Source organism: Eucyclogobius newberryi, unplaced genomic scaffold (assembly GCF_026437365.1).
Source record: "Eucyclogobius newberryi isolate DKJ021-1_F unplaced genomic scaffold, fEucNew1.0.hap1 SCAF_83, whole genome shotgun sequence".
Lineage (NCBI taxonomy): Eukaryota > Metazoa > Chordata > Actinopteri > Gobiiformes > Gobiidae > Eucyclogobius > Eucyclogobius newberryi.
Window position 1 is genome coordinate 218,127 of NW_027316525.1, and position 22,649 is coordinate 240,775.

General features: G+C 47.4%; 5 non-coding genes across 5 annotated transcripts; all 5 read left to right on the forward strand.

Annotated features, from left to right (window-relative positions):
• The first annotated feature begins 2,944 nt into the window (after positions 1 to 2,944).
• trnal-caa (transfer RNA leucine (anticodon CAA)) lies at positions 2,945 to 3,027 on the forward strand. Its single transcript has one exon. It is a non-coding gene; the product is annotated as a tRNA-Leu (tRNA).
• Positions 3,028 to 15,685: 12,658 nt separating this feature from the next.
• Positions 15,686 to 15,767, forward strand: trnas-uga (transfer RNA serine (anticodon UGA)). Its single transcript has one exon. It is a non-coding gene; the product is annotated as a tRNA-Ser (tRNA).
• A 2,725-nt stretch (positions 15,768 to 18,492) lies between these two features.
• Positions 18,493 to 18,564, forward strand: trnae-cuc (transfer RNA glutamic acid (anticodon CUC)). The gene has a single exon. It is a non-coding gene; the product is annotated as a tRNA-Glu (tRNA).
• Positions 18,565 to 19,306: 742 nt separating this feature from the next.
• trnaa-agc (transfer RNA alanine (anticodon AGC)) lies at positions 19,307 to 19,378 on the forward strand. Its single transcript has one exon. It is a non-coding gene; the product is annotated as a tRNA-Ala (tRNA).
• A 982-nt stretch (positions 19,379 to 20,360) lies between these two features.
• Positions 20,361 to 20,442, forward strand: trnas-uga (transfer RNA serine (anticodon UGA)). Its single transcript has one exon. It is a non-coding gene; the product is annotated as a tRNA-Ser (tRNA).
• The last annotated feature ends 2,207 nt before the right edge of the window (positions 20,443 to 22,649 follow it).

Sequence of the window (22,649 nt, forward strand, 5' to 3'; positions counted from 1 at the left end):
CCCAAAAAGCTAAGATACGGTCCTTAATCGCGCTCGTTAAAAGGTCTGAAGGGTGTTTCACGATTCAGGGACTTACGCATAGTCTAATCAAACAAACAATAGTCAATAACTCTTTCGTGTAGTTTATTTATCAAAAGGGCAATCAAAAAGGGCACCGGAGCAGAAATGCGCACAGGTAAATCACAGGTGATGTTATATCAGATTTAACAGCAGATTTCATGCAGATAATGTTAAACCAGGGTTTTGCCTTTGATAATCAAACGTGTCTATGCTAATCTATATCAAAAAGAGGGAAAGTGAGAAGCTAAGGGAGGAGGAACAGCTGAGTTCTACCCAAATCACGCCACAAAAGAACCGCACACTGAAGTCGGCTTACGATTTTGTAGAACTCGGTCCGGCTGGTCCTTGTCCGCGGACGAGATCCGTGGCGAGGCAGCGGCGTGGAGCGGTGTGGCGGGCGAAGGCAGTGGCGTGCCGCGATATCCGTGACGCGGGGCGGCAGCGGTGGCGCGAGGCGGCGCGTGGAGCGGTGTGGCGGGCGAAGGCAGTGGCGTGCCGCGATGTCCGTGACGCGGGGCGGCAGCGGTGGCGCGAGATGGCGCGTGGCGATGTCCGGGAGTTCCTTAGCGGTAGAACGCTTTAGCTGCGTGTTAGCTCCTCACGCGGCCTTTACTCAGATGAGAACGTAGCGCTGATCCACGTAAACGGCGTAGATTACTTCAAAAATAGTAGAAGCGAAGTAGAAAAGAAAGTCTCTGTCCGGTTTAGCGCTTAAGCTTAGTTCCAGGTGTTTCCAGGTGTTTTCAGAGTTCAGGGGGGCGATGAGGCTGGCCTAGTCTTGTCGACCCACGTGGCGGACGCTTTGTTGAGACAAAGGAAAAGTAAACAGGCTCGTCCGTGGAGACGGCTTCAAAGAGATAGACAAAGGCTTGAACAAAAAAAAAGGAAGAAGAGAGCAAGAAGAGAAGAGAGGAGAAGAGAGCGTTCCAAGCTCGGAGCGTCTTTTTGTCACCTAGCGCCGCAGGGCACGCTGGGAGCGAAAGGGGCGGGCGCTACTGCGACGACACGTTAAACACTTTTGGCAGTTTGTGCACATTATTCCTTGAGGTAGATACATTTTACATCTTCTTTCACCTGTGATGGGCACTCGAGTTAAAGCATTGGGAATATAAAACCTTAAACAGTGGAAAAATACGTAACACAAGGTGAAACATGAGGTGTACGGAGTTGATTCGGACAAACATTCATGGCATAATCACATAAAACATAGTTTTCATCGGGGCGTCCTCCTGTAAGACTGTGGGGGAGAAGGTCTGTTATCGCCAAAGTCACAGCGGCTCCCTGCGGTGAGGGAGAGAGGGAGAAAGAAACCCCCCCAATGTTCAAAGAGAGATTTTCTGTTATCTGGCCGTGGAATGTCCATCTCCATTCCCCTACACTTGCAATGAGGTCAAATATAGGACAAACCCATTGTCAGGAGTGGGATTAGAACCCATTCCTCCACTTGTAGACCAAATTTGCTTACGCTTAGGTAGGAGTTTACCTTGACCCTGACACCTTGGACATTTCAGCGATGCTGACATTGAGCTCCCTTATCTCGAAGATAACGTTCCAAAAATCAGTACAAAGTAAATGCTTTGGCAACCTTACACTAGATGAAGTCTTTCCATTTATGTAGAGTACATATAAAGAGATGACTTTAACAGGTGATGAGAATTGAGTGAAATAGTTGCAATCTCATTGTTACAGAGGGTTTAATTCTTCTTCTTTCGGTTCAAACAGAAGAAAATTTATGACCAAGATTTCAAGGGTTGTAATGGCAAGCAGTCCACTTTTTGATTCTCAGTTTGTTGGCAAGGAATGACTGATGTGGACCCATTTTGGATGAAAACCGTGTTTTGCGTTTGTGGAAATGAGCATCATGGAAGGATGTATGGGCTCTGTGGCGCAATGAGTCGCTAATGGTGAGAGAACATATTTGTTTTTTACAATGGAAAGTCTGCTCGCTTTACTATCTGATGAAAGGCACTGCTGAACGAGGTTCAATTGCCAAGTGTGCTTGAAAAAGTAAGCAAATACATCGGCATTATGTCAAATAACATTATCTTGCAATTTTTCCTCAATATCCAGATTAACTGCAGTATATTGAGTGCGCAATAAATTGGCGAGAGTCGATTGATTGAAAAACTTCCAGTTTTTTTATAGCTACATTGGTACAGGGGATTTAGCTTAAAGGTAGAAAGATTGATGCCCTCGCTCTCCATTAAACACAGTTGATTGGACAGGGGCTGAACTTTCGAATGTTGCTGGCTCGCTTTAAAAAAAAAAAAAGATATTGCGGCTTGTAGAGTCGCAATTCGCGCTCTGCTGTTAACCGGGAGGTTGGTGGTTCGAGCCCACCCAGGGACGATTGGAAGAGCAATTGCAGGCAAAGTCTACGAGGTAAAATTGGTCAATGAATATCGACTAACAGGTTCGAGTAGCATTTTTGCAACGCAGGGTAAACTCCCAATGGATATGGAGTCCGTCGCCTTAACCGCTCGGCCACAACGATACGCTGATACACCGCCCCCTGTAAGTATTATCATTAGTAAGCCATGCCACCTCCCCGGCTTGACCTGCAGGTGTCGCAATTGCGCACGCGCCCGTTTTACTCTCTCTCTCTTTCTCTCTCTCTCTTTCTCTCTCTCTCTCTCTTTCTCTTTCTCTCTCTTTCACTCTACTTCTTCATCGTAAGGACATAATTTTTTTTTTTTTTTTTCATCCTTATTATTTAAAATAAAATAAAAATTGACACAATAGCATTTAAAAAAATATCTATATATTATTTTTCTCTTTTCGGCGTTGTCGCATTCTTTATTCAAAATAGTAGCGTGGCGGCGGCGGCGACCGACCGACCGACCGACACCCCTTTTACAAGCGAGCAACGCCATTATAGGCTTTCACCAGGATGGCCGAGCGGTTAAGGCTTCGGACTCAAGATCCGACGGGCGGTGGCCCTCGTGGGTTCGGATCCCATTCCTGGTATAAGCTTCTTGGACAAATATAAAAAATAAAAAAAACACAACACAGGAAATTTTTGGCGGCGGCAAGGCAACGGCGGCAACGGCAGCGATCGTAAGGTCGACAGATACTTAGGTCCGAGCGCAGCGCGGGCAGTAGCTGGGGGCGCACTCGCCACACACGTGTACGAGGCACCCTCGGTACACGTTCGTCGTTTTAGTGTCCTTGCTCCTGGGGCATATTCGGCACCACTTCCTCTTCGCGGGTACAGCAGCGGGTTCTCTTCCTCCTCCTCCTCCCCCCCTCTCTCCCCTCTCCTCTCCCCTCTCTTCTCCCCTCTCCCGAGATGTCCCCGATGACGCCAGGTCATCCCCCCCCCTCCCCCTCCCCCTCCCTTCCTCCTCCCTCCCGCGTATACGAGGCGCGACGAGCGCGCTCCCCAGCTGCTCCATGAACAGCCTGCGTCTGTGGCGTTTGCCGACCATCCACATCAGGTTCAGCTCCCGCCACAGGACGAAAGCATTGTACGCGGACACGTCGATCATGTTGTGGAACAGGACGAGGGCCCACCGGCAGGTTTTCCTCCTGCAGCTGTAGGTACCTGTCACCTTGTCCAGGTTGTCCACGCCTCCCTTGGTGCGATTGTAATGCAGCACGGCCGCCGGTTTGCTCGGAGGAGGAGGCTCGCCGCCGCCGCGATTGCCGTCTCCGTAGGTGGCGCCGCACCGTGGTGAGGATCTGCAAGTTCTTGCTCTTCTTCGCCAGGTAGGAGACCAAGGCGACCGAGGGGACTCCGTTCGTTGCCGTAGCCGTTGGAAGAGGTCCCCGGCGCGGTCTCGCCCAACGTGAACACGAGACGGAAGACGCGATCGCCCTGCGCTTCGTGTCGACCAGTTCCCGCGGGAACTCGCTCCTGTTGGCGCGCAGCGTCCCCAGCAGGGTGAGGCCGTCCCTCTCGAAGAATAGCCTGCGGGCGAGCTCGTACGAGGTGAAGAAGTTGTCGCACGTGACGTTGCGCCCCCCCCGGCCCCCCTTCCCAGTCCCTCGGTGAGATCGAGCACGACCCGCGTGGCCAGGTTCTTCTCCGGAGGCGCGCGCTTATCGGATTTCCCGGTGTAGACCTGCATCTTCCAGGCGTAACTGGACAGCGAGTCGCACGCGACCCACAGCTTGATTCCGTACTTCGCCGGCTTTGAGGGAAGGGGCAGCGACCTGTCAAAGAAGAAAGAAGAACGAAGAAAGAAGAAGAAAGAAGAAGGAAGAAGGAAGAAGAAGAAGAAGAAGAAGAAGAAGAAGAAGAAGAAGAAGAAGAAGAAGAAGAAGAAGAAGAAGAAGAAGAAGAAGAAGGGGAAAAAAAATAAAAAAAAATAATGAAGGAAAAACAAGAACACAAGAACAACAAATATTATTTAATTTGAATTTACTTTTCATGATTTATTGATTTATTAATTTATTAATTTATTAATTTATTAATTTATTAATTTATTAATTTATTAATTTATTAATTTATTAATTTATTGATTTATTGATTTATTGATTATTATTATTTTCTCTTTTTTTTTCTCCATTTGTTTAAATAAAAAAAAATCACCTCTAAACGAAACCAGCCTCTCGTCTACGGTGACCTTGGATCCCGGATTGTACATGAGCGGCAGTCGCTTGCACCACAAGTCCCACAGCTCCCTGATGGGCGCCAACTTGTCTACTCCTACTTCTCCTCCTCCTCGCCTTGCCTCTCAAGCGACGGCTTGGAGGTCCACGAGATTTCCCCGCGTTTAGAGAGCATAAGGTGTTCGTCGTCGCCGCCGCCGCCGCCGCCTTCTTCTTCTTCTTCTTCTTCTTCTTCTTCTTCTTCTTCTTCTTCTTCTTCTTCTTCTTCTTCTTCTTCTTCTTCTTCTTCTTCTTCTTCTTCTTCTTCTTCTTCTTCTTCTTCTTCTTCTTCTTCTTCCCCTCGCAAGTTCTGATTGATTGGTTTCAACAAAGATTACTGTCAGAGGATTATAGTGGTCATTTCTTTGTTTCATTTCTTGCTTATAATAAGTCCTATAAAAGTCCTGTCTCTCCAAGTCAAAGGATTCCTTCAACACATCAATGCTTTTCATTTGATTTTCTTTTGCAATGCGGTGAAACGTTTACGCCTTTTGTAATCCAGGCGTTGAATCATAAGCTTGGTCATAAGAAAACCAGCTCCAGATTTTAACAGCTTTGTTTAGTTTGTATGCTTTGGTTGGCTCCTTTCAGGGGGTAAGCACAGATTTTACCCAAAGATTCTTCATGTTTCTGCACTTTTTCAAAAGAGTAACGCTACTCTCGGGGCACTCAAGGTTCCACTGAGATTTGAACTCGGATTGCTGGATTCAAAGTGCGCAAACCATTACACCATTGAACCGCAGAATGCTCCCTAGACGGATAACGGTGATCCAAAGCTACAAGTCTTAACATCAATCATCCCTTGCCACAAAAATGGGAAACAAGGATTGCAAACAGTGCAAACAATCTTGAAAAAAGCGAGCCAGCAACTTTCGAAAGTTCAGCCCCTGTCCAATCAACTGTGTTTAATGGAGAGCGAGGGCATCAATCGTTCTACCTTTGAGCTAAATCCCCTGTACCAATGTAGCTATAAAAAAACTGGAAGTCTCTCAATCAATCGACTCTCGCCAATTTATTGCGCACTCAATATACTGCAGTTGATCTGGATGTTGAGGAAAAATTGCAAGATAATGTTATTTGACATAATGCCGATGTATTTGCTTACTTTTTCAAGCACACTTGGCAATTGAACCTCGTTCAGCAGTGCCTTTCATCAGATAGTAAAGCGAGCAGACTTTCCATTGTAAAAAACAACCATGTACTCTCACCATTAGCGACCTTTGAATCCCCTTGCAAATTATGCCTAGAAGTCCAATGCGCTATCCATTGCGCCACAGAGCCCATACATCCTTCCATGATGCTCATTTCCACAAACGCAAAACACGGTATTCATCCAAAATGGGTCTACATCAGTCATTCCTTGCCAACAAACTGAGAATCAAAAAGTGAAAAGAGTGCAGTTAATCTGTGTGTGCAGGGATACTTTTCCATCTCTTATTCCAATTTGTAACAGCAGCGCATTTTCTGTCGTTGTAAATAATTTGCATGCTTGAATGGACAACTGAGTAGTAGTAGGTTTGAGATGGGCCGGTATTTATTTAGCACTGTGGCATCAAGACTGCTCTTCTTTAAGAGAGGCTTAATGACTGCAGTTTTAAGGCTCTTGGGAAAATTCCAGATCCAAGCAACATGTTGACTTTTTCATTGATTGGAGCCAACAGACTGCTCACCATAGACTTTAAAAATCTAGTAGGCAATGCATAAAGGCAGCATGTAGTGGAACTCAGACTTGTGGTGATCTCTTGGAAAGTTTTGTCAGCCACAAATGCAAAATGGGTTAACTCCAGTTGTCTAGTTGGCTGCGTGCTTGTTATCTGCAAATAATGGTATTATTAATGTTCTGAAATGAGTCTTGCAAAGAACACTGCAAACTCATTGCACCTGGAGAAATACAGAAACCATCAGACAAAGTAACATTTACCACACTGTAATTTGAAATATTAACCCGCTTTGTCATTAGCAGGTCCAGAGTGTGCCATTTGCCCTCTGTGGGGCCACTCAGGTGCTGAGTAAGACCAAAGCTTCTGATGACAGCGCCAAGCTCTTTAGAAGAAGACGAGGTTGAGCGGGGCGTGAAGGAAGGAAGGAACAGTCACTCACGTACGGGAAACTCCTACCAAGCAGTGGCCAGCCTATAGCACACTGGGATTCTGTGGTAATTGAACCAAGTTTAGCAGTTCCTTTCATCAGTTAATAACACAAGCAGGCTTTCCTATTTACCAATGTAGATAACAGGGGTTACAACAGTGACTCTGGTGGGTCTCGAACTCACAGCCTTTGAATGCCTTTGCAACTTTTGTCTGATTCCCCTTTTTCACAAAAGCAAAACAGTCATCCGAAAACAGTCTACATCAATCAATCCTTACCATCAAACTGAGAAACAAGGAGTGAAAAGAGTGCATTTACTCTGTTTATTCAGGGATACTTTTCAATCTCTAATTGCAAAATGTAAAAGAGCTCTTTCGGGTGATAAGTTTTTCTGTACATGTAAACAACTGATTTGCTTGAAAGGCTATCATGAAGGCACTGCTGGGATTTGAACCCAGGATGTCCTGTTTACTAGACAGCCACAGCGCCTCTTAAATGCTACTCCACCTGTTTCAGCTAGATATTCAGTGACCAATGTTACCTCGTAGATTTCGCCTTTTTGAGGTGCGTGCAATTTGTGGTGTGCTGCATGGTCTGGAGCTGGAGGTTTGGGAGTTTTTTGGAGTTTTTAATCGTTATTTTGATCATTTTCATTTACTTTTTTCAGTTTTTTTGTTTGTTCCCCTCCCAGTAAACTTACTGGGAGGTGGATTTTTTGTTTTTTTGTGAGCATGGCTCAAAGGACGGACAACACGGCATCGGACACTGGAATGGACACGACAAAGGCAAGACAAAGTTTGAAAGAATCTGTAAATAATAGAAAGAACAAAGAAAGAAGGATGAAATTTATGAAAGAACTCACTGTGGTATTGGAACTAACGGAGGGAGCACAAATCACGCCACTAGCTTTTTTGAAATCAACTCAGGAGGTGTGCGGCTCCATAGTAGCGTGCAGACTCATCTCAAAGGACAAATATGAAGTAACCGTCAGTACCACCAAAGCGAAGGAGCGGCTCCTGGATGGGTACTGCATTGGAGGAGTCAGGGTTCACGCCCGTGACATCTCGGTTGATGAGCTGGTCATGTCCTTCATGGGGCTGCCGGCTTATATCGAGGACGAGGAGATCCTGGCCAAGCTCTACGCCTGGGGGGTCTCTGCGGTCTCCGAGGTGAGGAGGAGAATGTGGCCGGGGACGAACATGGCGGACGGCACCAGGTTTGTACGGGTAAGGTTCACGGACACGGTGCAGTCCTTACCGTATTCTGTCAGGTTTGACACCGCGGGGGGCCCCGAGTACTTCAGGGTAATACACGACAGGCAGGTGCGGGTGTGTAGGGGGTGTCTCCAGCCTGGCCATATTCTGAGGGAGTGCCCTGACTTTCTGTGCCGCAACTGCGGGAGCCAGGGGCATTACGCGCGCGAGTGTGTCGCGCAGTGGGCCCCGAAGTGCAGAGAGTGCCGCATGTTCCGCCACTTATGTCCGTGTGGTGCGGGTGACAGAGAGGAGGACAGAGGGGAGGACAGAGGGGAGGACAGGGAGGACGCCATTGGAGGAGAGAGCAGTGACGTGGCCCAGAACGTGCCCGCAACTGCTCTCTCCGAAGTAGAGGAGGTTTTGGAGGAGGAGGCTGTGGAGGAGTCAGGGGAGCCAGAGGTGTTCGGCTCCTCTTGCTCCTCTGACTCCTCAGACGAGGAGGCGCCCGTCGCACTGGAGATGGTGCTCGGCTCAGCGCTGGCGTCTGGGAAGGTGGGAGCAGGACAAACTGCTCCTCCTGACCAGAGGGAAGGGACTCGTGAGGGTCCAACTCCTAAGCCCGTGGAGGCAGAGGCTGAACCCGGGAGGAGGATGGGTGCGGGACAGGCCCCGCATCTTACCTCCAAAGGGGGGGACATCACCACAGGGCTGGGTGATGATCCCAAGCTCCAGTCGGACGGTGGTAAGAGGGGACAGGTGGAGAAGAAGGAAAAGAAAGGGACAAGACGCAGGAAGCAGGTGGCAGGAGATGGAGAGGGCGCTGCTGCTCAGAGCGGCTCCACCTCCTCCGCCTCCTCCATTCCAGCCACATCAAAAGCGCCAGCAGAAAGCTCCATCAACCCACCATCCTCCACACGCAGCTCTGCCCCACGAGGTGAGCTTGAGACTGTTTTTAATGATGACTTCATGGATTTCTCCACCCGTGAAGTCAGAAAAAGAGTGTGGGAGTCAGATGCGACGGGCGCCAAAAAGAAGTCGAAATAAAAGATGGGTTGTATCCTCCAAAGTCTCCTCTTAATGGCGTTCTCCTTGTCCTCTTGGAACGCAGGCGGCCTGCGGAGCCCAGTGCGGATGCAGAGCGCGTTACACTTTTCCAAGTGGGACGTGCTCTGCATCCAAGAAACGCATTGGGATGTCAGCCACGCGCAACGAGTGCGGAACGTGGGAGTAGGCTCTGTATTTTGGGCCCTGGGCACGGCGTGCTCGCGCGATGTGGCCACGGTGGTGAGGCCTGGTGTCTTAGGCCAACCCACCCTGGTACACGCCGACCCAGAGGGCTCCTTCCTGGTCCTGGACTTCACGGACACAGTGAAGTTCAGACTAATTAATATCTACGCCCCGAACGATGATGGTCTGAGGAGGCAATTCTTCAAAAAAATATTTCGCTTTGCAAACGACAATACAATCATAATCGGTGACTTTAATACAACACTTTGCAAGACAGACATCGGCATTAACAACTCTTTTAAAAACAGCACTGCCAGGACAGCCCTGTTGGAAGAAGCCGCCAGCAGGAACCTGACGGAGGTGTGGCGGTTCGTCCACCCCTTCCTGAAGGATTTCTCCAGGTGGCAGGGCGTCCTGAAGCAGTCCCGCATTGACCTCTGTTTTGCCTCCTCAGACCTGGCACAGAGAGTCAGTGGTGCTTCCTACAAGTGGTCAGGCTTGAGTGATCACTCCACTTTAGATATTTATTTTGGGTTAGTTTCATCACCGAGGAATGGAGGACTGTGGGTCCTAAACAGCTCCATCCTCGGTGATGAAACTTTTTGTAGGAAAATGGACTTTTTGTTTGATGTATTTGACATGGAGCTGGAGCTGATCGACAGCGTGGTCGATTGGTGGCCGACGGCAAAAACACGCATTAAAAAGCTCTGTGTCAATTACAGCAAACACAAGGCGTGGCTGTCGACCAGGAGGGAGACCGCTCTCCGCCAGCGCCTGCAGGTCCTGGACCAGGGCGCAGCTTCCACCACTGGCCCTGTGGATCCAGAGTACCTGGTGGTGCGCGCTGAGCTGGAGCAGCTGGAGGTAAGTAGGTGTCAGGGTGCAATTTTGAGGGCAAAAGCCAGACACACAGTCGAAGGAGAACGCTCGACAGCGTTCTTCTTCGGCTGTGAGAAGGCTACACAGGGAAAGATGCACATAGATAAGTTGATAGAGAAGACAGGTAAGATTGTTTCCGAGGTAAGTGAGGTTTTAGAGACAGCGCAGGATTTCTATAGTAGGCTTTTTAGTTCAGACGGAGTGGCAGAGCAGGCTTTAGACCAGGCTGTAGGTGCTCTGGAGCGCAAACTGAGCAGGGAGGATAGGGAGCTGTGCGACGCGCCTCTGTCTCTCATGGAGATAGAGGCTGCAGTCAAGAGTTTAAATACAGGAAAAAGCCCCGGAGAGGACGGACTAACCTGTGAGTTTTTCAAGCGTTTCGCTTCCAGGTTAGCTCCGATCCTACTCCTATTATATCAGGATTTTGAGAGTGAGTGTAGAGTTGGCGATGGTTTTGCGATGAGTGTCGTCACTCTGCTTTTTAAGAAGGGCGACAGGAGCAGCCTCGCCAACTACAGGCCCATTAGCCTTTTGAACGTAGTCTATAAAATTTTAGCAAAGGTATTAGCAGGTAGGTTAAAGCGTGTGATTGGATCCATCATACACCCCTCGCAGGCCTACAGCGTCCCCGGGAGGGACATCTCAGACATAGTTTTGTCTCTGAGATATCTCCTTCGGCAGATGCACGCGACCGGTGGTATTCACGTTAGTGTAGACTTTAACAAGGCGTTCGACAGAGTTGAGCATTCGTTCCTCTGGACTGTATTAGGTAAGTTAGGTTTCGGCGAACGGTTTGTTAATTGGCTACAGCTCATCTATTCCTTTGCGGTCAGTAAGGTCAAAGTCAACGGGTTTCTAATTGACTCTTTCCCCTTAAAAAGATCAGTCAGGCAGGGCTGTCCCCTCTCGTCGCTCCTCTACAGCATCGCCGCTGAGCCTTTGGCGGCCATGTTGCGGGCGGACGCGGCGGTGAGGGGACTGACCACGCCTGCGGGTAGGGAAGTCAAAATTTTTCAGTACGCAGATGACACGAATCTGATCCTCCGAGACGTGGAGAGCCTGAACGCCTCTCTCCACGTGCTCAATGTTTATGGCCTCGCTTCAGGGGCCAAAATAAATTTCGATAAAACCACGGTTAAATTTTGCGGCAGCGTCACGCCTGTTCCTCTCCCTGTCCAGCTCCGGGAGGCCGGGGACTCCTACAAGGTCCTCGGCGTCCCCCTGGGCAGAGACGAGGAGGCGTGTCGTACTGCACTTTGGTCGCCTTTGTGCGAGAAAATTACAGCGCGCTTGAATTTTTGGAGACGTCGTAATCTGACATTAAAAGGTAAAGTCTTAGTTGTAAATTCTTTGTGCATGTCCATGTTGAACCATGCACTCTCCGTGTACGGCCTGCCGGGGGTCTATGCTAACAAATTAAGGTTAGTGATAAACCACTTTTTGTGGAATCGTGAGAGGGGCTTTATTGCACATAAGGTTATGATAGGTGAGTACGATCAGGGAGGTTTAAAGTTAGCAGATTTAGAGTTAAGGAAGAAGGCCTTCCGGCTGAAAACAATTCGGAAATTTCTAGACGTTGAGGTAGATGCTCCATGGAAGGATTATATAGGTGAGTTTGTTAATAGTCTAGGTAAGTTTGGTGTTTATAATTTGTGTTTGTTGCCCCCTGTTTCGGTCCTGGAAGGCCTCCCCCCCTTCGAGAGGGAACTCTTGGAGGCGTGGAGGACTTTCAGGCCCCTGACTGTGGCGGTTCCAGACAGCGGTGAGGGTCTCGCGCACATGCCCCTCCGTCATAACCCTGACTTGCTCTCCGCTCCCCCCGGGAAGCGTGAGTGCATGATCAGTGGGGCGATGGAGGAGGCTGGGCTGGAATATGTAGGTAAGGTATTTGACGTGAAAGGTAATTTTAGTGTAGATTATATAGGGAAGTGTTTTAGGTTAGCAGGTAAAGTGTTTAGGAAAAAGTATATTAGTGGTATGGTAAGTATTTTTAACAGGAATCTGGTCAGGCATTGGGGAAGCACTTTGGGCCAAATGGGGAGCACGACAGGTAAGTTGAATTTTAATGTATTTGTTAGCACGGGGAGGTTTAGGATTTTCACAGACCTACCCACCCGCATCCTGTATCAGTTGTTGTTGCCGGGAGTGCTCAGGCGTCCCGCCTCGGAACACAAATGGTCATTAACATTCCCCGCACGCACCATTGCAACCATCTGGGCCAACATCTATAATTGGTACACCCCACATAACGTAGGTCATTTTGACTTCAGATTTAGACACAGGATCGTCTTTACATCCGCAGCACTGCACGCATTTCTTCCCGACAGCTACGCTGCGGACTGCCCCGTGTGCCACGGACCCCCCGAGACCCTGGAGCACATGCTGTACACCTGCCCGGCCGTCCGCCCGTTCTGGTCCCGACTGCAGGACCTCCTCGCTCGGAGGCTGTCCTGGAGGCTCCCACTGCCGGCGGCCCTAGGAGGGGACGACCAGGAGCCCTGGCTCTTCCTCTTTGGTCCCGGACAGAGTCGCTCTGTAGCCAACACCCATCTCGCCCGACTAACCCTCTCCATAGCCGGTACACATTATATCTCAACAGGAACATCCATCTCCGTGACAATAAAACAGCAGAACCCTGGCCCATCTTCAAAGGACTCTTGGCCGCACACCTCCGACACCTCCACATGGCAGCAGAGCACCGGTTCATCACCCACCTCGTCCCCCACAACACCCTGATCCACCTCACACCCTCTGGAAACCTGGACATCATCTTCTGACCCCGGCATAACCCCCCCAACCACGGCATCAACCCCAACCACGGCATCACCCCCCATCACTGAAGAATGTTTGGAGAATGATTGTGTGTTTGATTTTCTGTAATTTTTTGTCTCGTCTCCCCCTGCCCTTGTGTATCCCATTCCCCTGCCCTTGTGTGTCATGTCTGTCTGTACATTCATGTAAATATATGTAAATACTTGTTTTGATGTTTTTGATAATAAAAGATAAAAAAAAAAAAAAAAAAAAAAACAGTAAACATCCAGGGACGGGACATTGAGAGAATGGACTCATACAAGTACCTGGGTGTTGATCTGAACCACAAACTGGACTGGACTCATAACACAGACGCACTGTACAGGAAGAGACAGAGTCGGCTCTACCTCCTGAGGAGACTCAGGTCTTTTGGAGTGACAGGGCCACTCCTGAAGACCTTCTACGACTCTGTGGTGGCATCAGCCCTCCTGTACGGTGTGGCCTGCTGGAGCAGCAGCATCACAGAGAGGGAGAGGAAGAGGCTGGACAAAGTCATCAAGAAGTCCAGCTCCGTCCTGGGCTGTGCTCTGGACTCGGTGCAGGAGGTGGGGGACATGAGGGTCCTGGCTAGATTCACATCTATGCTGGACCATGAGTGTCATCCCCTGCAGGACACTATGTCCGCTCTGGAGAGCAGCTTCAGTGAGAGACTAATCCACCCTCGCTGTGTGAGGGAAAGGTTTCGTAGGTCTTTCCTTCCTGCTTCTGTCAGACTTTATAACAAACACTGTTAGTCCTGAACACTCGCAATACTGACCTAACCTAATACTGATGTGCAATTCCGTCATATGTGCAATTGCTGTTGGAATCCATGTGCAATTCATGTGCAATTACTGTGAAATTCATGTGCAATCTATGTGCCGTCATGACACATATTCATGTGCAATTACTGTTGTGATCACATGCAATGGTATTTATGTATTTATCTTATTATCTTATCTTATCTTATCTTATCTTATCTTATTTACCATTAAATTAGCTCTTACCTTCTCAAATCCTTCCCATATGGTCTAGCGGTTTTGGATTCCTGGCTCTCATCCAGGTGGCCCGGGTTCAACTCCCGGCTTACATTATGTACAAGACTCACTGTGGTTACAATTACATTCAAGCTGGACGGAGGTGAAGAGAGGCATAGAAACATGGCATCAATTAGGGCGCAGCATGCGGAAGTTTGTAATTAACCTTTAGCTTTTCTATGCATCTATAGACTAGCAGGTTGGTTGGTGTTTCTTTTTGGAGCATTTCTAGACAAAGTGGGTCAGCGGTAGAGCGCATACTTTGCTTCATTTGGGATCAGTCATGTTTTCCAGCAATTCTTGACTGGACAAGCATATCTTGATTTTTTTATTGGTCTCAAGCTTTCACTGTAATTTTCCAAAGATGCAGTATTGTGGTGGCCAGGTGGTCAAGCTGATGGGCAAAAAATCCATTGGCATTGCTTCATATTTCTTAGAACCCTGCTGGAAACATACCTTTCTCTTCCCCCTGACCAGCAAAGGATGCCACATGCTTAACAGTGCTTGATTTGTAAATATATAGGTACAGGAACACTTGTGGACTGGGTGATCAGGCCAAAAAAGTTACTGTAACACACAAAAAGTGACGCACATGTAAGTAAAGTAACAATGGGACAAACCTTTGTGTCACAACCAGTCAAATTGGAATAAACAAAAAAAAAATGAAGAATTGAATTGCCTATCTGGTCACTGTTTCTGTTGATTCTATTCTATCTGTTCTGTTTTTGTCCATCTATCCGTCTATCATTTTAAGGCATTGATAAGGAAGGGGATGTAGCTCAGTGGTAGAGCGCATGCTTAGCATGTATGAGGTCTTGGGTTCAATCCCCAGCAGGTGACACTGTAGTCTTTGCTAATGGCCAGATTACACTGCAGTGAATTTTAGAGACCTTCACTTAAATATTTCAAATCAGCACATGTGGTGATTCAGTGCAAGCTCCCAGTCCCGCATTACCTTTGAACCTTGTAGCACTTATAAAATTCAAACAATATTATTTCATCCTTCCACACTACCTGCAGGAAGGTGAGACAAAGTGGCCCATTCAGGTGGCCTGGGTTCAACTCCTGGCATGGGAACATCGTGGTCAGCCTTTTGGAAGACTTGAATCCACAGTATGAATAAGACACGCTGTGGGTTGTTAAGAGAGACATTGAAAAATCCCATCCATTTAGGATGCAGCGTGCAATATGCAGTAATCAACCTTTAGCTGTTCCATGCAACGTAGCAGCGGTTGTACTTGAAAGCATCCCTTCACAGGGACTGGAACTTAAATCTAGCTCCTTAGAGCACTCAGCCAGATTTTCTGGAGCGGGACAACACAAACTCAGAGCTGCTTGATAGTGCTTCCTACCCCATTAAAAAAAACTGTATTAAAAACCAAGACCTGGCTCTATTTGGCTGAACCAAAAGAAAGATACAAATCCCGAGCTATGTGCTTCTCTCCATGACATGCAGAACCAAGCACATTTAGATATTAAAAATGCTTGCTTAAAAGCTGGTGACCCAACTATGCACTGTTCTTTAACCTCTCAAACATCAATGAGGCTTATGTTACAATTCAATCTGTTACACTTGATCTTTATATTTCTCATATGGTCTAGGGATTAGAATTTCTAGTTCTCGCCGAGGCAGCCTGGGCAACATTCCCAACTTCCAGTATGGGTATGTCTCGCCAAACCTGAGCTTAGAATGTTTAGTAAAACATGCTGTCTCCATGAATTCATGGAGAGTTAAATCTGGTAATGTAATTGCGCTAGTTTCAGAAAATAATGTGGATAATTTCCGCTTTCTTAAACACAGTTCAAATGTGTATTGTTGTTGTGGCCGAGAGGTTAAGGCGATGGACTTGAAATCCATTGGGGTTTCCCCGCGCAGGTTCGAGTCCTGTCAGCAACGTGTGTTTAGCAGCACAGATTTTGAGGTTTCGTTCTATTCTATAAACCAGCATGTTTGCTGATGTTTAATTTCGGAGCCTCACTTCAGAACGAGGGCATGTATGAAATCCTTGTTTCAATCCCCTGCATCTCCATTCAATATGTTGATGGCACAAAGTGAAAAGTGTTGACTCCAGGTCTCGCTTGGACAATAATCATGACAGACAAGAGATGGTTATGTAGCTCAGTGTTAGAGCACAGTCTTTCGTAGCAAGATCCCAGTTCCACATTCCTTTAAAATTAGATTTCATATTTTGAAGCAATTTGAGTCTATTAGACGTATACAGCCCCATGGGCATTACGCACTGGCCTCTTGAACCAGGGACTGTGGGTTTGAGTCCCATGATCATAACCATTCAGCAGAGTGGCGCAGCGGAAGCGTGCTGGGCCCATAACCCAGAGGTCGATGGATCGATACCATCCTCTGCTAGAATGTTTTTACTTGCATTATTGCCATTGTCAATCCAAATTAACCAAGCTAGTCAGTAATGTGTTGGATGATGGAAGCCGATCTTCAGCGCAAGCTCCCAGTTCCACATTTGCTTTGAATCTAGCAGCACATTTCTTTTATCCATCCTACATTGTTATTTCTTTTTTGGGGAAAAGGATAGCTGAGTAGTGAAAGAAGATGTAGGTCAAAAAAGACCCATGATTAGACATTTTGAAGCAATTTGAGTCTATTATGGGTACATAACCCCATAAGCAATATGCACAGGATACTAGCCTCCAAAATCCGGGATTGTGGATTTCAGGTCCATGGTCTAATAGGCTGAGCCACAAGGAAAATACTAATCACTAGACTTGTTGCACGTGGAATGGGCTTATATCTATTACATACAGAACTGTTCCTTAACTCTCAAGCATCAATGAGGCCTTCTTTATACGTCATAAGGCGCTGGTGCAGCTAGCAGCCCGGTGTAAACGCTCTCTCTTTTTTCTCACACTTATTGTGCTTCATCTCCTATATTTTGTAAATATAGTTAGTACATTTTTTCTATTTTACTGTACGATAGGGACACGCGCTGGAATCGTTTTTAATTCAACTGTTTTTGACTTTTTTCGGCTGGATTTGAGCGTTTTTCATCCGAGCTAGCCCCCCCGCGCCCTCCGGCCGCCGCCAAAGTACGGCGTGTTGTCGGTACACGCTTATATACACGTTTATATGAAAGAGGAACTTCATGAACGATCGGGACACGCACTGGAATCGCTTTAAAATAACTTGTTTTGACTTTATTCGGCTGGATTGAGTGTTTTCGTCGTGTCGTGGCGATGTGTCTTGGCTCTGAGTCCCCCGGCTCCGGCCCCGCCCCCCGGCCGGCGCCGTACCGCGTTTACACAAAGGAGGAACTAATGAAACTGCGGAGAACAGTCGTCTTACCCGGAGATCGTCACGTTATCCCGGCGGACATCCTAAGGAAAACGCAACGAAGCAGACAGGCTGGACGTAAACTCAGAGAGAAGAGAGGGACAAACAGGAAGTCGGTTCCCGCCGTAGTCATGGGTAACGTGAGGTCCCTTCAAAATAAAATGACGGAAATAGCGAGCCTCATGCGGTCCCAGAGGATTTACAGTTTGTGAGAGCACGGGATTGTGTGTCTGACACTCGGACCTGCAGTGTGGGGGCGCCCCAGGGCACTGTCCTCGCGCCCTTTCTCTTCACCCTTTACACTGCAGACTTCAGACATGACACGGACAGCTGTGTCCTGCAGAAGTTCTCTGATGACTCTGCCATTATCGGACTCATCACGGACGAAGATGACGCGGAGTACAGAGGACTGGCGCAGGACTTTGTGGACTGGTGTCAGCGGAACCACCTCATCAACGCGGGGAAGACCAAGGAAATGGTGGTGGATTTCCGCAGACGCCACCCCACTGCCCCCTTACCAGTGAACATCCAGGGACGGGACATTGAGAGAATGGACTCATACAAGTACCTGGGTGTTGATCTGAACCACAAACTGGACTGGACTCATAACACAGACGCACTGTACAGGAAGAGCCAGAGTCGGCTCTACCTCCTGAGGAGACTCAGGTCTTTTGGAGTGACAGGGCCACTCCTGAAGACCTTCTACGACTCTGTGGTGGCATCAGCCCTCCTGTACGGTGTGGCCTGCTGGAGCAGCAGCATCACAGAGAGGGAGAGGAAGAGGCTGGACAAAGTCATCGAGAAGTCCAGCTCCGTCCTGGGCTGTGCTCTGGACTCGGTGCAGGAGGTGGGGGACACGAGGGTCCTGGCTAGATTCACATCTATGCTGGACCATGAGTGTCATCCCCTGCAGGACACTATGTCAACTCTGGAGAGCAGCTTCAGTGAGAGACTAATCCACCCTCGCTGTGTGAGGGAAAGGTTTTGTAGGTCTTTCCTTCCTGCTGCTGTCAGACTTTATAACAAACACTGTTAGTCCTGAACACTCGCAATACTGACCTAACCTAATACTGATGTGCAATTCCGTCATATGTGCAATTGCTGTTGGAATCCATGTGCAATTCATGTGCAATTACTGTGAAATTCATGTGCAATCTATGTGCCTTCATGACACATATTCATGTGCAATTACTGTTGTGATCACATGCAATGGTATTTATGTATTTATCTTATTATCTTATCTTATCTCATCTCATCTCATCTCATCTTATCTTATCTTATCTTTTTTACCATTAAATTAGCTCTTACCTTCTCAAATCCTTCCCATATGGTCTAGCGGTTAGGATTCCTGGCTCTCATTCAAGTGGCCCGGGTTCAACTCCCGGTATGGGAATATCTGGTCTGTCCTTCTGGAATACTTGTAGCCACATTATGTACAAGACTCACCGTGGTTACGAGTACTTTCAAGCTGGACGGAGGTGAAGAGAGGCATAGAAACTTGGCATCAATTTGGGCGCAGCATGCGGAAGTTTGTAATCAACCTTCAGCTTTTCTATGCATCTATAGACTAGCAGGTTGGTTGGTGTTTCTTTTTGGAGCATTTCTAGACAAAGTGGGTCAGCGGTAGAGCGCATACTTTACTTCATTTGGGATCAGTCATGTTTTCCAGCAATTCTTGACTGGACAAGCATATCTTGATTTTTTTATTGGTCTAAAGCTTTCACTGTAATTTTCCAAAGATGCAGTATTGTGGTGGCCAGGTGGTCAAGCTGATGGGCAAAAAATCCATTGGCATTGCTTCATATTTCTTAGAACCCTGCTGGAAACATACCTTTCTCTTCCCCCTGACCAGCAAAGGATGCCACCTGCTTAACAGTGCTTGATTTGTAAATATATAGGTACAGGAACACTTGTGGACTGGGTGATCAGGCCAAAAAAGTTACTGTAACACACAAAAAGTGACGCACATGTAAGTAAAGTAACAATGGGACAAACCTTTGTGTCACAACCAGTCAAATTGCAATAAACAAAAAAAAATGAAGAATTGAATTGCCTATCTGGTCACTGTTTCTGTTGATTCTATTCTATCTGTTCTGTTTTTGTCCATTCTATCATTTTAAGGCATTGATAAGGAAGGGGGTGTAGCTCAGTGGTAGAGCGAATGCTTAGCATGTACGAGGTCTTGGGTTCAATCCCCAGCATCTCCAGGTGACACTGTAGTCTTTGCTAATGGCCAGATTACACTGCAGTGAATTTTAGAGACCTTCACTTAAATATTTCAAATCAGCACATGTGGTGATTCAGTGCAAGCTCCCAGTCCCGCATTACCTTTGAACCTTGTAGCACTTATAAAATTCAAACAATATTATTTCATCCATCCACACTACCTGCAGGAAGGTGAGACAAAGTGGCCCATTCAGGTGGCCTGGGTTCAACTCCTGGCATGGGAACATTGTGGTCAGCCTTTTGGAAGACTTGAATCCACAGTATGAATAAGACACGCTGTGGGTTGTTAAGAGAGACATTGAAAAATCCCATCCATTTAGGATGCAGCGTGCAATATGCAGTAATCAACCTTTAGCTGTTCCATGCAACGTAGCAGCGGTTGTACTTGAAAGCATCCCTTCACAGGGACTGGAACTTAAATCTAGCTCCTTAGAGCACTCAGCCAGATTTTCTGGGGCGGGACAACACAAACTCAGAGCTGCTTGATAGTGCTTCCTACCCCATTAAAAAAAAACTGTATTAAAAATCAAGACCTGGCTCTATTTGGCTGAACCAAAAGAAAGATACAAATCCCGAGCTATGTGCTTCTCTCCATGACATGCAGAACCAAGCACATTTAGATATTAAAAATGCTTGCTTAAAAGCTGGTGACCCAACTATGCACTGTTCTTTAACCTCTCAAACATCAATGAGGCTTATGTTACAATTCAATCTGTTACACTTGATCTTTATATTTCTCATATGGTCTAGGGGTTAGAATTTCTAGTTCTCGCCGAGGCAGCCTGGGCAACATTCCCAACTTCCAGTATGGGTATGTCTCGCCAAACCTGAGCTTAGAATGTTTAGTAAAACATGCTGTCTCCATGAATTCATGGAGAGTTAAATCTGGTAATGTAATTGCGCTAGTTTCAGAAAATAATGTGGATAATTTCCACTTTCTTAAACACAGTTTTGATGTATATTGTTGTTGTGGCCGAGAGGTTAAGGCGATGGACTTGAAATCCATTGGGGTTTCCCCGCGCAGGTTCGAGTCCTGTCAGCAACGTGTGTTTAGCAGCACAGATTTTGAGGTTCTATTCTATAAACCAGCATGTTTGCTGATGTTTAATTTCGGAGCCTTTCTTTCAGAACGAGGGCATTTATGAAATCCTTGTTTCAATCCCCTGCATCTCCATTCAATATGTTGATGGCACAAAGTGAAAAGTGTTGACTCCAGGTGTCGCTTGGACAATAATCATGACAGACAAGAGATGGTTATGTAGCTCAGTGTTAGAGCACAGTCTTTCGTAGCAAGATCCCAGTTCCACATTCCTTTAAAATTAGATTTCATATTTTGAAGCGATTTGAGTCTATTAGACGTATACAGCCCCATGGGCATTACGCACTGGCCTCTTGAACCAGGGATTGTGGGTTTGAGTCCCATGATCATAACCATTCAGCAGAGTGGCGCAGCGGAAGCGTGCTGGGCCCATAACCCAGAGGTCGATGGATCGAAACCATCCTCTGCTAGAATGTTTTTTCTTGCATTATTGCCATTGTCAATCCAAATTAACCAAGCTAGTCAGTAATGTGTTGGATGATGGAAGCCGATCTTCAGCGCAAGCTCCCAGTTCCACATTTGCTTTGAATCTAGCAGCACATTTCTTTTATCCATCCTACATTGTTATTTCTTTTTTGGGGAAAAGGATAGCTGAGTAGTGAAAGAAGATGTAGGTCAAAAAAGACCCATGATTAGACATTTTGAAGCAATTTGAGTCTATTATGGGTACATAACCCCATAAGCAATATGCACAGGATACTAGCCTCCAAAATCCGGGATTGTGGATTTCAGGTCCATGGTCTAATAGGCTGAGCCACAAGGAAAATACTAATCACTAGACTTGTTGCACGTGGAATGGGCTTATATCTATTACATACAGAACTGTTCCTTAACTCTCAAGCATCAATGAGGCCTTCTTTATACGCCATAAGGCGCTGGTACAGCTAGCAGCCCGGTGTAAACGCTCTCTCTTTTTTCTCACACTTATTGTGCTTCATCTCCTATATTTTGTAAATATAGTTAGTACATTTTTTCTATTTTACTGTACGATAGGGACACGCGCTGGAATCGTTTTTAATTCAACTGTTTTTGACTTTTTTCAGCTGGATTTGAGCGTTTTTCGTCGTGTTGTTGTGATGTGAGCTAGCTCCGAGCTAGCCCCCCCGCGCCCTCCGGCCGCCGCCAAAGTACGGCGTGTTGTCGGTACACGCTTATATACACGTTTATATGAAAGAGGAACTTCATGAACGATCGGGACACGCACTGGAATCGCTTTAAAATAACTTGTTTTGACTTTATTCGGCTGGATTGAGTGTTTTCGTCGTGTCTTGGCTCTGAGTCCCCCGGCTCCGGCCCCGCCCCCCGGCCGGCGCCGTACCGCGTTTACACAAAGGAGGAACTAATGAAACTGCGGAGAACAGTCGTCTTACCCGGAGATCGTCACGTTATCCCGGCGGACATCCTAAGGAAAACGCAACGAAGCAGACAGGCTGGACGTAAACTCAGAGAGAAGAGAGGGACAAACAGGAAGTCGGTTCCCGCCGTAGTCATGGGTAACGTGAGGTCCCTTCAAAATAAAATGACGGAAATAGCGAGCCTCATGCGGTCCCAGAGGATTTACAGTTTGTGAGAGCACGGGATTGTGTGTCTGACACTCGGACCTGCAGTGTGGGGGCGCCCCAGGGCACTGTCCTCGCGCCCTTTCTCTTCACCCTTTACACTGCAGACTTCAGACATGACACGGACAGCTGTGTCCTGCAGAAGTTCTCTGATGACTCTGCCATCATCGGACTCATCACGGACGAAGATGACGCAGAGTACAGAGGACTAGCGCAGGACTTTGAGGACTGGTGTCAGCGGAACTACCTCATCAAAGCGGGGAAGACCAAGGAAATGGTGGTGGATTTCCGCAGACGCCACCCCACTGCCCCCTTACCAGTGAACATCCAGGGACGGGACATTGAGAGAATGGACTCATACAAGTACCTGGGTGTTGATCTGAACCACAAACTGGACTGGACTCATAACACAGACGCACTGTACAGGAAGAGACAGAGTCGGCTCTACCTCCTGAGGAGACTCAGGTCTTTTGGAGTGACAGGGCCACTCCTGAAGACCTTCTACGACTCTGTGGTGGCATCAGCCCTCCTGTACGGTGTGGCCTGCTGGAGCAGCAGCATCACAGAGAGGGAGAGGAAGAGGCTGGACAAAGT